At 38.3% G+C, this 17,506-nt stretch overlaps 1 protein-coding gene across 4 annotated transcripts in view; it reads left to right on the top strand.

The window, feature by feature from the left end:
* Positions 1–17,506, top strand: part of SORT1 (sortilin 1) — a 73,959-nt gene that overhangs the window by 10,597 nt on the left and 45,856 nt on the right. The gene's annotated exons all lie outside the window — the stretch shown is intronic.

Below are 17,506 nucleotides of genomic sequence, written 5' to 3'. Positions count from 1 at the left end.
GCCTTTTTATTTCTAAGGATAGTCTCTGGGAGGACTGGAACATTTGTGACCTTATTTTTGGCTCATGTTTTATGATCCTAGCAGTGCCTTATTTAACAGAACTGTATTCTGTTAAGATTTTATTCCTGCCCATAAGAGCTTCGCCCGGGTTTTGTCCCAAACCTCTCTTACACCATCACTGTGTCCTGTCTATCCCTGTGTTCCCTGTTTGGGGTTTGGAAGCCTAAATCTTAAATTCCCAGCCTTTATGGGATCACCAGTGCCTTGTTATTTCATTTGATTCTTATTATTCCAGTGAGTGAAGGAGCATAATTCAGTTTTACTCCTGAGGAAGTAGATTCCCAAGAGAGAAAATGATTTGTGCCTAGTTTCCCAACCAGTTAGTTACTAGACCAGGCTTTAACACCCTTTTGCAGTTTTATTTTCACAATGACAGGTTGTCTTCTGTAGGTTGAATATCTAGCATGTTTAGTCTTCATTTTTAGACTTCTGTTAAGAAGTGTGTTCATAGAGTATAAGCTCCCTGAGCACAGAGTATGTGTTATCACTGCAGTGTCCACAGTGCCCCAAAGAGGGTCCAGCACATGGTAGGCAAGCAGATGTATTTGTTGAAAGAAGGAACATGTGTGAAGGATGGCATCATTGAATTCACTCTCTGTTTACTTGCCAGAGAGGTTGCTCCTGATGGCCAGACTGTCGGGTCATCTGCAAGTGGCTTTTAAACTGGGGCACACCGTGTGAAACTGATCCAGGCTCAGTTGTGCTGGTGTTAATTCTTTCAGTGTTTTACTTTTGATCAGGTGTGTAACTAAAGATAGGCAGAGGTTTCTCATTACCAAAATTTTTTTCCAAGCTACAGTGACTCTCGGGACCAACTTTAAGTTCTCCCAGCTATAGTAACAGTAATTTAATTAGACTTCTTGTTTGATTAGATATGAAGACAAAGTTATTTCCGTAAAGAATGTTGTGTTTTATGGCCTTTCTCTTTTCCAGATGGAACTAGGGATTAGCCAAATGACCACAGAAATGGACATTTTTGTTAATTCATGGTCTCTAAAATGTGTGGACCTCAGGCTTTAAATGGTGGGCATTAAATGTGTGGATGAGTCTTGCATTATCCTCTGTCAAGATGATTGTATTTCAGAGAAGGTAGTACAAGCTGTCACCTACTTTCTAACGTAATGGGTCCCTGAAAACCAGTTTGGTTATAAATGCCAGTCAGTGACTCCCCTGCTGCCCAGAGCTCCCCTATCAGAGGTCAGTATATGGCTATCAGTGCCACCTGGGACACTAGAAATCACTATTCAACAGATGATGGGGTGGGGAGTAATTCAGTCACTCTGGAAAAACTATAAAGAAGGAACATCACCATAAATTCTGCCACTTAGAGATGGTTGCTGTTAATATTTGGAAGACTATGTTTTTAACCATAAACGCACACACACATGATTTTACATGCTATTCTGTAAACCTGCTTTTTACTCAACATGTTATGAATATCTTTCAATGTCAGTAAATACCTGAAACATTTTCATTAGCACCTGGTGTATTGTTTCATTGCATAACATAATGCATTTAACAAAGCTTCAGTTCTTGTCTAGAATATACAGATATAGTAATATGGGGTTGTTATGTGGATTAAATGATAATGTGTGTAAGATGTTTAACACAGTAGATGGCCTGCAGGATGCAGTAAACCTTCAGGTGTATAACATATTTTTTAAAGATGTATAATTATCCCCTGATAATAAATTCCTGAGTGGGATTGTTTGGGTCATGTGATGTGGACATTTTCAGTTCTGATTCACATCACCAAATAGCTCTCCAGAAAAGTTACAGCAGTTTATATACTCCCACCCACAGTGCACACAGGTGCTCTGGTCTCCACCCCTCACTGGATACATTTTGTCAAGCGCTTCCAACAGGTGGAAAATGTTATTGCATTATTTTTCTTTGATTTTCTTTTGATTACTAGTGAGATTGAATAGCTTTTCAAACATTATTGGTCATTTCTGTGTCCTTTTGTGAATTACTTGTTTGTGTCCTTTGCCTATTTTCTTTTCTTTTAAATTTTATTTATTTTTGGCCGCGTTGGGTCTTAGTTGCTGCGCACGGGAGCTATGCTTCATTGCAGCGCGCAGGCTTCTCATTGCGGTGGCTTCTCATGTTGCGAGCATGGGCTCTAGGTGCTGGCTTCAGTAGTTGCAGCACACAGGCTCAGTAGTTGCAGCACAAGGGCCCTAGAGCACATAGTTGCGATGTGTGGGCTCAGTAGTTGTGGCTCGCGGGCTCTAGAGCGCAGGCTCAGTAGTTGTGGCGCACGGGCTTAGTTGCTCTGCGGAATGTGGGATCTTCCCGGACCAGGGCTCGGACCCATGTCCCCTGCATTGGCAAGCGGATTCTTAACCACTGCGCCACCAGGGAAGTCCCTGCCTATTTTCTTTTGCGATCTTTGTCTTTTTCTTATTGATTTGAAAACTCTGTATTAACCCTTTATTGTGTTGCAAATAATTTTTTTTTGTTTGGTTGGGGGTTTTTTTGTTTTTTTTATTGTTGCAAATAATTTTATCCAGTTTTTTTAAACTTTATGTTCAGTATTTTGTCATAAATTTTTTTAATAGTCAAAGTAATTGCTATATTAAGGGTTCTGGGTTTTGTATAATTTTTTGTAATGGTCTTCTCATTTCTAAGATTATAAAAATATTCACTCATACTTCTAGGATTTTTATGGTTTAACTTTCTGTATTTAAATCTTTGTCATATGTGGAATTTAATGTGGAGTTGGGGTGTGGGGGTAAGAAGGGAGTTAGGAATCCAGCTTTTTATTTTTTCCAAATAGCTGGTTTTTCCAAAACTCTTTTACCACTGATTTGAAATGCTGGCTTTCCCTAAAAGAAACTTTGTCCAGTCTTGGACTTTGTTTTGTTCCGTTGATCTGTCTTATCTATTCCTGTGCCAGTAACTGTGCTAGGGAATTAATAAACCTCTCACTAGATGGGGCAAGTTTCATGCTCATCTGCTCCTGATGGAATCAAGCTGACATTTGACATAGCTAGTCTTAAAGTTCTTGGTTTCTGAGCTTTCTACAATAGGGTATGATTATGTAATCTGAATTACTGTATTTACTCTGTGGCCCCTCTAGATGCTGGTTTTGGATTGCTAATCACACAAACAGTATATTTACGTGGTTTCCCTTAATTTTGACCTGCTTGTAGATCCTGCATTTGACGGACTGCTTAGCAATATGTAGTGGCCAGATCATGTTCTCTTTGTGCTAAATAATCTACCTCTTAAGCATACTACATTGGAGCAGCACAACTATTGTTTACCAGAAATAAAACAGGCTTCAGCTCTCTGCCACCTTCTCCATTTCATTTGTCATGCATACAGCTAATACATAACATCTTTTTTGTAACAATGCTTGAACTAGACACTTTACCTTCTATTGGCTGGACTCCTCAACTCCTAAATGTTTTTATATGTTTAATATTTTAATAATGTAGGATATTCATTGGAAATATTGTGTTGAAGGTTTGGGGTTTTCTCTTCCTAAAGGGCTTATTCTGCCTTTCAGTTCTTTCTATCCACAGAGCTTTGTCCTCTGCTCTTATTTCTTTTATTCATCTAACTTTGCCTTGATTAGAGCAATTGAACCATAACTTATTAGTTGATTATGTTCAGCTGTATGTACCGTTGGAAACCTTCCTCATTTTTTTTTATTTTTACAATTTGTTTTTATTTGTATCATACAGTACAACTGTTCAAAAAACTTCATGCCATCCTGGAAAAGGAAAGGCTCCCTTAAATAGAAGGACCAAAAGTGATAATGGGGAGAATAAAATAGGTTAATGCAGGAAAATGCGGTTTGGGATTCTTTAATAATAGTATGATAGGCAGAAAGAGTTCCAAGTTTTACTTCCAAAGGACCAAAACAAATGAGATCCTAGAAAAGAATATGGAGGCAGCCAACTAGCTAATTGACCATTACATAGGTAGAACATAACCCCCCTTCCATTTATCCCATCGCCAAGGAGTATAATTTGCTTTTGCTTAGGACCAGGAATGTGTACATTGTGATGCTCAGAAAGGCAGCAGAGAAACACCATATATTTTCATTCCAGAATGAACACAACATACCGTGGAATCTTTGGGGTTTAGTTTCTCCCAAGAATAGATCTGACTGTAGTGGGGTAAAAGAAAGTAAGAACCAGGCTGCCCTGGGAAACCTTCCTTGTTTGAGTGAGTGATCCTGTGGCCTCGTCTCAGCTTTCTTTGGGTATTTCAAGAAGAAATACCCAAATTTCTTTTTGGGTATTTCCTTTTCTCTATTTTTATTTTCCTACTATTTCCTTTTCTCTATTTTTATTTTCCTTCTATTCCCACTGTAACTATGTTTATCCTAATCTTGAAATTCTTATTTAACAAGTACTTAATAGCATCTACCATAAATGCAGCACTTTACTAGTTGGTGAAATAAATATATTTTATTTGTGTTACCCTTTGAAATTTTTCAAAATACTTGCCTGTATCTTCGTGTTTGTTCTGCCTGCACAACTCCCTTCTACCATACCTTGCTATTGCTCCCAACTGCTCCCACCTCTGTCAGCCCTGCTTAAATCTTAGTGGACACACTTTTATTTCTTCATACTCAAATATTTGAATTTCTCTTCTGTATAGTCTACTCCTGGCCATTGCCTCTAAACACTTTGATGTGTTTATCAATTTTTGACTACATGGAATTGATGGTAACTACAGTGAAGAAGAGGAGTAAGGTCACTATTGTATGTGTGAACACCCAAGAACACATACTAGTGTTTAACAATGTTGTGGCTGGCAGTAAGGGCATAGGAAGAAACCCTACTTGGCTAGTATTTACTGAAATGGTGGTAACCATGGTAGAGGGGAGATTACACACAGATCAATTTTGGTAGCAGGGGTTTGGGAATACACTTTTACAGAGATGCTCTTGGAGAACTTACTATCTATAAGACCTTGTGCTAGGCCTGACAGGAAATACCAGATCATACTGTTTGCCATCTGAGAATTCCTAACATGATTTGAGAGGTAGCCAAATATGTAAATAGTTATAGTACAAGCAACATCAATAAGTGCTGTGAGAATAATACCTAAGAAGAGGTTATTCAAGCTCTGATAATTAGGAACTAGAGTGGTTGGTTTTACATGGAAAAATGGGATTTCAGCTGTCTTTCAGATCTTTTGCATTGGTATAGTCTCTCTCTTGTGGCTATCTCAAAGAAACACCCACAATGTGGGAATGTAAATTGGTGCAGCCACTATGGAAAACAGTATGGAGATTCCTCAGAAAACTAAAAATAGAGTTTGCCATATGGTCCAGCAATCCCACTCCTGGACGTATACACAGACAAAACTATAATTCTAAAAGATACATGCACTCCTCTATGTTCATGCAGCGCTATTAACAATACCCAAGACATAGAAACAACCTAAATGTCCATCGACAGGTGAATAGATAAAGATGTATGTACACAATGGAATATTACTCAGCCGTAAAAAATAATGAAATACTGTAATGCCATTTGCAATGACATGGATGGCCCTAGAGATTACCATACTGAGAGAAGTAAATCAGAAAGAGAAAGACAAATACCATATTATATCACTTATATGTGGAATCTAAAATAGGACACAAATGAACATAAGTACAAAACAAAAACAGACTCACAGATACAGAGAACAGACTGGTTCCCAGTGGTAGGGTGTATGTGTGTGAGGGAAGGATTGGGATTTGGGGATTAGCAGACGCAAACTATTGTATATAGAATGGATAAACAACAAGGTTCTACTGTATAGCACAGGGAACTATATTCAATATCCTGTGATAAACCATAATGGAAAAGAATATGTATATTGGGGTTGGCCAAAAAGTTCATTGGGTTTTTTCTATAAAATGTTAAGGAAAAACCCAAACTAACTTTTTGACCAACCCAATATGTATAACTGAGTCACTTTGCTGTACAGCAGAAATTAAACACAACATTGTAAGTCAACTATACTACAATAAAATTTAAAAAAGAAAAGAAAAGAAAAACCCACCATATAATTCTGAGGAGTGATGGACAAGTTCAGAACAGAACCTTTTTCTTTAAAACCTGCATTTTTTTAATGTGTAAAATTTATTGACTTTTCATACATTCAGAGAGTTATGCAGTTGGCAACTACAATCATTTTTATTTTTATTTTTTATTTTTTTTCACATCTTTATTAGAGTATAATTACTTTACAATGGTGTGTCAGTTTCTGCTTTATAACAAAGTGAATCAGTTATACATATACATATGTCCCCATATCTCTTCCCTCTTGCATCTCCCTCCCTCCGACCCTCCCTATCCCACCCCTCTAGGTGGTCACAAAGCACCAAGCTGATATCCCTGTGCTATGCGGCTGCTTCCCACTAGCTATCTATTTTACATTCGGTAGTGTATATATGTCCATGCCACTCTCTCACTTTGTCCCAGCTTACCCTTCTCCCTCCCCGTATCCTCAAGTGCATCCTCTAGTACGTCTGCATCTTTATTCCCGTCTTGCCCTTAGGTTCTTCTGACCTTTTTTTTTTTTAGTTTCCGTATATATGTGTTAGCATATGGTATTTGTTTTTCTCTTTATGACTTACATCCCTGTGAATGACAGTCTCTAGGTCCATCCACCTCACTACAAATAACTCAGTTTTGTTCCTTTTTATGGCTGAGTAATATTCCATTGTATATATGAGCCACATCTTCTTTATCCATTCATCTTTTGATGGACACTTAGGTTGCTTCCACATCCTGGCTATTGTAAATAGAGCTGCAATGAACATTTTGGTACATGACTTTTTTTAAATTATAGTTTTCTCAGTATATGCCCAGTAGTGGGATTGCTGGGTCATATGGTAGTTCTATTTGTAGTTTTTTAAGGAACCTCCATACTGTTCTCCATAGTGGCTGTATCAAGTTACATTCCCACCAACAGTGCAAGAGGGTTCCCTTTCCTCCACACCCTCTCCAGCATTTATTGTTTGTAGATTTTTTGATGATGGCCATTCTGACTGGTGTGAGATAATATCTCATTGTAGTTTTGATTTGCATTTCTCTAATGATTTATGATGTTGAGCATTCGTTCATGTGTTTGTTGGCAATCTTTATATCTTCTTTGGAGAAATGTCTATTTAGGTCTTCTGCCCATTTTTGGATAGGGTTGTTTGTTTTTTTGATATTGAGCTGCATGAGTTGCTTGTATGTTTTGGAGTTTAATCCTTTGTCAGTTGCTTCATTTGCAAATATTTTCTCCTATTCTGAGGGTTGTCTTTTCATCTTGTTTATGGTTTCCTTTGCTGTGCAAAAGCTTGTAAGTTTCATTAGGTCCCATTTGTTTATTTTTGGTTTTATTTCCATTCTCTAGGAGGTGTATCCAAAAGGATCTTGCTGTGATTTATGTCATAGAGTGTTCTGCCTATGTTTTCCTCTAAGAGTTTGATGGTGTCTGGCCTTACATTTAGGTCTTTAATCCATTTCGAGTTTATTTTTGTGTATGGTGTTAAGGAGTGTTCTAATTTCATTCTTTTACATGTAGCTGTCCAGTTTTCCCAGCACCACTTATTGAAGAGGCTGTCTTTTCTCCACTGTATATTCTTGCATCCTTTATCAAAGATAAGGTGACCATATGTGCGTGGGTTTATTTCTGGGCTTTCTATCCTGTTCCATTGATCTATATTTCTGTTTTTGTGCCAGTACGATACTGTCTTGATTACTATAGCTTTGTAGTATAGTCTGAAGTCAGGGAGCCTGATTCCTCCAGCTCCGTTTTTCTTTCTCAAGATTGCTTTGGCTATTCAGGGTATTTTGTGTTTCCATACAAATTGTGCAATTTTTTGTTCTAATTCTGTGAACAATGCCAGTGGTAGTTTGATAGGGCTTGCATTGAATCTGTAGATTGCTTTGGGTAGTAGAGTCATTTTCACAGTGTTGATTCTTCCAATCCAAGAACATGGTATATCTCTCCATCTATTTGTATCATCTTTAATTTCTTTCATCAGTGTCTTATAATTTTCTGCATACATGTCTTTTGTCTCCTTGGGTAGGTTTATTCTTAGATATTTTTTTCTTTTTGTTTCAATGGTAAATGGGAGTGTTTTCTTAATTTCACTTTCAGATTTTTCATCATTAGTGTATAGGAATGCCAGAGATTTCTGTGCATTAATTTTGTATCCTGCTAGTTTACCAAATTCATTGATTAGCTCTAGTAGTTTTCTGGTAGCATCTTTAGGAGTCTGTATGTATAGTATCATGTCATCTGCAAACAGTGACAGCTTTACTTCTTCTTTTCCTATTTGGATTCCTTTTATTTCTTTTTCTTCTCCGATTACTGTGGCTAGGACTTCCAAAACTATGTTGAATGATAGTGGTGAGAGTGGGCAACCTTGTCTTGTTCCTGATCTTAGTGGAAATGGTTTCAGTTTTTCACCATTGAGAACAATGCTGGCTGTGGGTTTGTCATATATGGCCTTTATTATGTTGAGGAAAGTTCCCTCTATGCCTACTTTCTGGAGGGTTTTTATCATAAATGGGTGTTGAATTTTGTCAAAAGCTTTCTCTGCATCTATTGAGATGATCATATGGTTTTTCTCCTTCAATTTGTTAATATGGTGTATCACATTGATTGATTTGCGTATATTGAAGAATCCTTGCATTCCTGGGATAAACCCCACTTTATCATAGTGTATGATCCTTTTACTGTGCTGTTGGGTTCTGTTTGCTAGTATTTTGTTGAGGATTTTTGCATCTGTGTTCATCAGTGATGTTGGCCTGTAGTTTTCTTTCTTTGTGACATCTTTGTCTGGTTTTGGTATTAGAGTGATGGTGGCCTCGTAGTATGAGTTTGGGAGTGTTCCTCCCTCTGCTATATTTTGGAAGAGTTTGAGAAGGATAGTGTTAGCTCTTCTCTAAATGTTTGATAGAATTCGCCTGTGAAGCCATTTGGTCCTGGGCTTTTGTTTCTTGGAAGATTTTTAATCACATTTTCAGTTTCAGTGCTTGTGATTGGTCTGTTCATATTTTCTGTTTCTTCCCCGTTCAGTCTCAGAAAGTTGTGCATTTTTAAGAATTTGTCCATTTTTTCCAGGTTGTCCATTATATTGGCATATAGTTGCTTCTAGTAATCTCTCATGATCCTTTGTATTTCTGCAGTGTCAGTTGTTACATCTCCTTTTTCATTTCTAATTCTATTGATTTGAGTCTTCTCCCTTTTTTTCTTGATGAGTCTGGCTAATGGTTTATCAATTTTGTTTATCTTCTCAAAGAACCAGCTTTTAGTTTTATTGATCTTTGCTATCGTTTCCTTCATTTCTTTTTCATTTATTTCTTATCTGTTCTTCATGATTTCCTTCCTTCTGCTAACTTTGGGGTTTTTTTGTTTTTCCTTTTTCTAATTGCTTTAGGTGTAAGGTTAGGTTGTTTATTTCGGATGTTTCTTGTTTCTTAAGGTAGGATTGTATAGCTGTAAACTTCCTTCTTGGAACTGCTTCTGCTGCATCCCATAGGTTTTAGGTCATCGTGTTTTCATTGTCATTTGTTTCTAGGTATTTTTGTATTTCCTCTTCAATATCTTCAGTGATATCTTGGTTATTAAGTAGTGTGTTGTTTAGCCTCCATGTGTTTGTATTTCTTACAGAATTTTTCCTGTAATTGATATCTAGTCTCATAGCATTGTGGTCGGAAAAGATACTTGATACGATTTCAGTTTTCTTAAATTTACCAAGGCTTGATTTGTGACCCAAGATATGATCTGTCCTGGAGAATGTTCCATGAGCACTTGAGAAGAATGTGTATTCTGTTGTTTTTGGATGGAATGTCCTATAAATATCAATTAAGCCCATCTTGTGTAATGTATCATTTAAAGCTTGTGTTTCCTTATTTATTTTCATTTTGGATGATCTGTCCATTGGTGAAAGTGGGGTGTTAAAGTCCCCTACTATGATTGTGTTACTGTCGATTTCCCCTTTTATGGCTCTTAGTATTTGCCTTACGTATTGAGGTGCTCCTATGTTGGGTGCATAAATATTTACAATTGTTATATCTTCTTCTTGGATTGATCCCTTGATCATTATGTAGTGTCCTTCTTTGTCTCTTGTAGTAGTCTTTGTTTTAAAGTCTATTTTGTCTGATATGAGAATTGCTACTCCAGCTTTCTTTTGATTTGCATTTGCATGGAATATCTTTTTCCATCCCCTCACTTTCAGTCTGTATGTGTCCCTAGGTCTGAAGTGGGTCACTTGTAGACAGCATATATATGGGTCTTGTTTTTGAATCCATTCAGCCAGTCTATGTCTTTTGGTTGGAGCATTTAATCCATTTACTTTTAAGGTAATTATCAGTATGTATGTTCCTATTACCATTTTCTTAATTGTTTTGGTTTTGTTATAGTAGGTCTTTTCCTTCTCTTGTGTTTTCCTGTCTAGAGAAGTCCCTTTAGCATTTGTTGTAGAGCTGGTTTGGTGGTGCTGAATTCTCTTAGCTTTTGCTTGTCTGTAAAGCTTTTAATTTCTCCATCGAATCTGAATGAGATACTTGCTGGGTAAAGTAATCTTGGTTGTAGGTTTTTCCCTTTCATCACTTTAAGTACGCCCTGACACTCCCTTCTGGCTTGTAGAGTTTCTGCTGAAAGATCAGCTGTTAATCTTATGGGGATTCCCTTGTGTGTTATTTATTGTTTTCCCTTGCTGCTTTAAATATTTTTTCTCTGTATTTAATTTTTGATAGTTTGATTAATATGTGTCTTGGCATGTTTCTCCTTGGATGTATCCTGTATGGGACTCTCTGTGCTTCCTGGACTTGATTAACTATTTCCTTTCCCATATTAGGGAAGTTTTCAACTATAATCTCTTCAAATATTTTCTCAGTCCCTTTCTTTTTCTCTTCTTCTTCTGGGACCCCTATAATTCAAATGCTGATGCATTTAGCGTTGTCCCAGAGGTCTCTGAGACTGTCCTCAATTCTTTTCATTCTTTTTTTTTTTATTCTGCTCTGCAGTAGTTATTTCCACTATTTTATCTTGCAGGTCACTTATCCATTCTTCTGCCTCAGTTATTCTGCTATTGATTCCTTCTAGAGTATTTTTAATTTCATTTATTGTATTGTTCATCTCTGTTTTTTTGCTCTTTAATTCTTATAGATTCTTGTTAAACGTTTCCTGTATTTTCTCCATTTTATTTCCAAGATTTTGGATCATCTTTACTATCATTATTCTGAATTCTTTTTCAGGTAGACTGCCTATTTCCTCTTCGTGTGTTAGGTCTGGTGGGTTTTAGCCTTGCTCCTTCATCTGCTGTGTGTTTCTCTGTCTTCTCATTTGCTTAACTTACTGTATTTGGGGTCTTCTTTTCACAGGCTGCAGGTTTGTAGTTTCCATTGTTTTTGGTGTCTGTCCCCAGTGGCTAAGGTTGGTTCAGTGGGTTGTGTAGGCTTCCTGGTGGAAGGGACTAGTGTCTGTGTTCTGGTGGATGAGGCTGGATCTTGTCTTTCTAGTGGGCAGGTCCATGTCTGGTGGTGTGTTCTGGGATGTCTGTGGCCTTATGATTTTAGGCAGCCTCTGTGCTAATGGATGGGGTTGTGTTCCTATCTTGCTAGTTGTTTGGTATAGGGTGTCCAGCACTGGAGCTTGCTGGTTGTTGAGTGGACCTGGGTCTTGGCGTTGAGATGGAGATCTCTGGGAGATTTTCACTGTTTGATATTATATGGAGCTGGGAGGTCTCTTGTGGATCAGTGTCCTGAACTTGGCTCTCCCACCTCAGTGGTACAGCCCTGACGCCTGGCTGGAGCACCAAAAGCCTGTCCTCCACACGACTCAGAATAAAAGAGAGAAAAGAAAGAAAGAAAGAAAGAAGATAAAATAAAGTAAAATAATTATTAAGAAAAAAAATTTTTTTAAGTAAAAAAAACAAAAACAAAAAACCGGACAGACAGAACCCTAGGATAAATGGTAAAAGCAAAGCTATACAGACAAAAATCATACACAGAAGCATACACATACATACTCACAAAAAGAGAAAAAGGGAAAAATAGACATATATCTTTGCTCCCAATGTCCACCTCCTCAATTTGGGATGATTCGTTGTCTCTTCAGGTATTGCACAGATGCAGGGTACATCAAGTTGATTGTGGAGATTTAATCCGCTGCTCCTGAGGCTGCTGGGAGAAATTTCCCTTTCTCTTGTTTATTCACACAGCTCCTGGGGTTCAGCTTTGGATTTGGACCCGCCTGTGCGTGTAGGTCACCTGAGGGCGTCTGTTCTTCGCTCAGACAGGACGGGGTTAAAGGAGCAGCTGGTTCGGGGGCTCTGGCTCACTTAGGCCAGGGGATGGGAGGGGTACGGATGCAGGGCGAGCCTGCGGCGGCAGAGGCTGGCATGACGTTGCACCAGCCTGAGGCATGCTGTGCATTCTCCCTGGGAAGTTGTCCCTGGATCACGGGACCCTGGCAGTGGCAGGCTGCACAGGCTCCCGGGAGGGGAGGTGTGGGTAGTGAGCTGTGCTTGCACACAGGCCTCTTAGTGGCTGCAGTAGCAGCCTTAGCATCTCATGCCCGTCTCTGGGGTCCACGCTGATACCCGCGACTCATGCCCGTCTCTGGAGCTCCTTTAGGCAGCACTCTTAATCCCCTCTCTTCACACACCAGGAAACAAAGAGGCAAGTAAAAGTCTCTTGTCTCTTCAGCAGCTCCAGACATTTTCCCAGACTCCCTCCCGGCTAGCTGTGGCGCACTAGGCCCCTTCAGGCTGTGTTCATGCAGCCAACCCCAGTTCTCTCCCTGGGATCCGACATAAGCCCGAGCCTCAGCTCCCAACCCCCACCCATCCCTGCGGGTGAGCAGAGAAGCCTCTGGGGCTGGTGAGTGCTGGTCGGCACCAATCCTCTGTGCGGGAATCTCTCTGCTTTGTCCTCCACACCCCTGTTGCTGAGCTCTCCTCCGTGGCTCCGAAGCTTCCCCCCTCTGCCACCCACAGTCTCCACCCGCGAAGGGCCTTCCTAGTATGTGGAAACCTTTCCTCCTTCACAGCTCCCTCCCACTGGTGCAGGTCCCGTCCCTATTCTTTATCTCTGTATTTTCTTTTTTCTTTTACCCTACCGAGGTACATGGGGAGTTTCTTGCCTTTTAGGAGGTCTGAGGTCTTCTGCCAGTGTTCAGTAGGTGTTCTGTAGGAGTTGTTCCACATGGAGATGTATTTCTGATGTCTTTGTTGGGAGGAAGGTGATCTCCGTGTCTTACTCTTTGACCATCTTGAAGCTCCTCCAGAACCTGCATTTTTAAAAGGTATTTTCACTGGTTATAGAATTCTGTCTTTACAGGTTTTTTCCCTATTCTTTAAAGATGTTGATACACTGGCTTGCATTGTTTCTGGAGAGAAATCTACTATGATTCTTTGTTCCTCTGGATGTAATAATCATTTTTTCTTCTGGATTCTTTTTAGATTTTTATCTATCACTGATTTTAAACAATTTGAATATGATGTGCCCTGGTGTAGTTTTCATTGTGTTTCTTGAGCTTGGGGTTTGTGAGCTTCTTGGATCTCTGAGTTTGTATTTTTCATGAAATTTGGGAAAACTGTGGCTATTGTTTCTTCAACTTTTTTTCTATTTCCACCCTCCACATCTTCCAGAGACTCCAAGTATATGTGTGTGTTTGTGTGTGTACATATACACATATATATGTATATATATATATATGTGTGTAGTTGCTTGAAGTTCTGTAGCTCAATGATGCTCTCTTAATTTTTTGTGTGTGTCTTTTTTTGTGTTTCTCTTTGGATAGTTTCCACTGGGAGTGTCTTCCAGTTTGTTAATCTTCTCTTCTACAATGTCTAATTTCCTGTTAATCCTATCCAGTGTAATTTTCATCTCAGATGTTGTAATTCTCATCTCTAGAAGTCCAGTTTGAGCCTTTTTTTAATATCGTCTGTATCTTTATTTAATGCTTATCTTTGCTCAGTCTATAACTTCTTTTCTTTTATATTGGAATATAATTGCTTTACACTGTTGTGTTAGTTTTTTCTCTAACTTCTTGAATGAACATATGGAGTATAGTTATAACTGTTTTAATGTCCTTAATCTTATTATCTGTGTTATTTCCAGGTCAGTTTGATTGATTTTTCTCTTCATTATGGGTCTTGTTTTCTTCTTTGCATGCCTGTTTTTTTTCCTGATTTTTTTAACATCTTTATTGGAGTATAATTGCTTTACAGTGGTGTGTTAGTTTCTACTTTATAACAAAGTGGATCAGTTATACATATACATATGTTCCCATATCTCTTCCCTCCCTGGTTATTTTTTATTGACTGTTAGACGTGGTGAATTTTATCCTCTTGGGTGCTGCATATTTTAATATACCTGTAAATATTCTTGAACTTTGTTTTGGGACGTAGTTAGGTTACTTGACAATAGTTTGATCCCTTTTGGTCTTGTTTTTAAGCTTTTTAGGCAAGGCTAGTAAAGCATTTAGTCTAGGATTAATTTTTCTTCATTACCAAGGTAAAACTTTTCTGAGTATTCTGTCCAAATCCTTGTGAAATATGTTGTTTTCTCCTGTGATTTTGGGGAACAGGAATTGTTTCTGGTCCTGTGTGATGCACAGATATTGTTTCCTTCAATTTTTTCAGGTATGTTTTTCCTTGGCCTCAGGTAGTTTCCTCACATTCATGTGATGATTAGTACTCAGATGAACACTTGGCAGAGTGGTTAGGGAGCCCCCATATATAGATCTCCACTGTTCTCTTTCTTTGTAGCTCTTTCCTCTTTCATACACTAAACTCTGAACTCCAGCCTCTTTGGCCTCCTCAGACTATCAGCTCATCTCTTCAAGTGAGGAAGACCTCTGGGCTCTTCCTGGGCTCCTCTTCTTTGTACCGTGGCCTGAAAATTATCTCCAGACAGTAAGCTAGGGCAGATATAGGCCCTCGTTTGCTTCTTCTCTCTCAGGGATCATTGTCCTTCATTGCCAGAAGTCCAATGTCTTGAAGACTGTTGTTTTATATATTCTATGCTTTTTTAGTTGTTTCAGGTGGGAAGGTAAATCTGATCCATGTTACTCCATCTTGGCCAGAAGCTGAAGTCCTCTCAGAATAGAACTTCTACATTTCATACTCATTTCTGCCTTGGGGAAATTAAGTGGATCTGGCCTTATCTTTTCACTTCATTATCCTCCTTTTCAGAGCTTTGCAAGTAGTTCTTCTAAGAAATGAATTCAATATTTATTGTCTTCCATGTGCTATTGCTATATATTAGTTGCCAGAATGAATAGGCTTGGTCCCTGCACCAGATGGGCTTCAGGTCTAGTGAGGGAGGCAGACAAGATTCTTGTTGCTATAGTTAAAAGTAATACACGTTTTGAAATATCTAAGATACTACCATAATGTAGAGTGATGTACATTGTGTTAAACACCATAAATAATCAGGCGTTAGAATTAATGGCCTTTTGCTGACATTCATAAATTCTGTCTCCTAACTATGACCAGGTTGTCCACCCTTTTCCTGGACATCTGTAATCCTCCCATTGAAGGGGTAGGATTGTATCTGGGGTCTCGGTTCCCCACTCTCCTGGATTTGTCTCCTTTCCATATGACCTTTTCTTTTTACCTGAGCTTTGGTCTGTTGTTAGATCTGATTTCATTTTTCTCTTCTACATTCTCTAGTATAAGAGTGGTAAAAACTGAAATATAAAAAATTAATTGCTTTTTTCTCTAGATGGATGAGTTTTTCAGTGAGTTTGTGTGTTTTCAAAAGTAAAATTTAATTGGTTGTTGGGAAGGGAAGGGAAGGTTAAGGGTAGCAGAAGACCACAATTGTAATTCATGAATTTCACCTACATTTTCCCAAAGGCACTATGGATGATGAATGAGGTCAGCTATCCTTTGATTTGTTTGGGTTAATTTGAGGGTTGCTAGTGTCATCTAATAATCCTCTTTCTGTGACTGAGCAGTAGGAAGATGTGAGTAATTTCAGTGTCTGCTGATTGCGTCAGGTGTGTAGAGCATTGACTGAAAAGTGAAAGCTTGATCAAGCTAGCCAGAGCTCCAGGGATGGGATTTTTCTTTTATCCTAGTCAGCTCTTGTGCCCAGAACCTTTCTTGGAAAGATAACCTCTGTTTAGATAACTGTTAGCCCATGTGATCTATCTGGTGTTTGTGGAACCTCTGGATATTCCTGCTCTCCTTAAGGAGCTCATTGATATAATTTCAGACACTGTATCCTCACTCAAGAGAACATGCTGTCTTGCTCTGTGTGGCATCTTACAAGACGCTGCTGTGTCAGTTTTTAAGCTTCTGGTTCCAGATGTCTCTAGCAGACCTACTTTTTCTCAGATGCTTGGCCAGCTTACATGTATGAATAGCCTTTCTGTCCTGCAGTGGCTGTGAGAAGCTCTGAGCGTTTGAGAGTTAATCAGCACTTACTGAGCAAGCCGTCTGTGTGGCACTGATTGTACTATTTACAGAGATTGTACAAGAGATTCTGTCGACCTCAAAGGTACTTACAGTACAGGAGGAAATAGTATAGGTGAATTCAGTGGCCCATTTAGGAGGACCACAAAAGAAAATTAAAAGATAAGCAAAACAGTTAGTGTTTTGAATTCTGTTTCTTCAGACTTGTCTGTTGGGAATAGTGACTTGAGTGACCAAGCAGCTGGAATCCCACCAGCTGCTTATGGACATGTTCTATTTTGAGATCAACTTTGTGGTTTGGGAAGGCTGTATAATCATTTTCAGCAAATGTTTATTGAGCATGCAAAATATCATGGTAGGCACAGGGCATACCGTGACTATAAAATTATATCCTCAGCTCCTAAGGAACTGCTCATATTTAGAAAGGCAGGACATATTTAAGATTTTTTAAATCTTAATAATATATGTCTTCAAAAAAGAAAAGCATAATCATCAACATTTAGTAGAAATATATACTAAACTACTAACCACTCTGGGTGGTGGGGCTGTGGCAGGAAAGAGGAAGGATCTTTACTTCTTACTGTATACATTTCTATATATATAGTAAGAAATTTTTACCAAGTGCTAATGCTGCCTTTTTGGTGTTATTTCTTTATCAGTTAAAAAAGTGATAGAGACTAGTAGATTATACACATAATGTTAACCTTGAATATCTCTGTGTGATAGAATTATTAATGATTTATATTTTCTTTATTATATCTATTATTGTCCACATTTTCTATAATTGATGTATATTATCTTAAAAATAGAGAAGAAAGTATTTGAAAACCAAAACTCAAAAGCACCTACAATAATTGTTATTAAAAAAATAATAATAATAATTGTTATAGCTACATTTCAATATGATTACCATATTTTGGATATAATATACCAGCTTTCCCGTTTTTGTCTCCTCACTCTCACCACATCTCTATTAAGGTGGTTCTATTATTATTAATACTATTATTGTTGTTGTTATTATTAAATAAAAAGGTGAAACAAGGGCATTTACTCTTGCTC

This window comes from Kogia breviceps, chromosome 1 (genome assembly GCF_026419965.1).
Source record: "Kogia breviceps isolate mKogBre1 chromosome 1, mKogBre1 haplotype 1, whole genome shotgun sequence".
NCBI classification, from domain to species: domain Eukaryota; kingdom Metazoa; phylum Chordata; class Mammalia; order Artiodactyla; family Physeteridae; genus Kogia; species Kogia breviceps.
The sequence above is the reverse complement of the archived record's forward strand: the minus strand, read 5'-3'. Positions and strand labels throughout refer to the sequence as shown.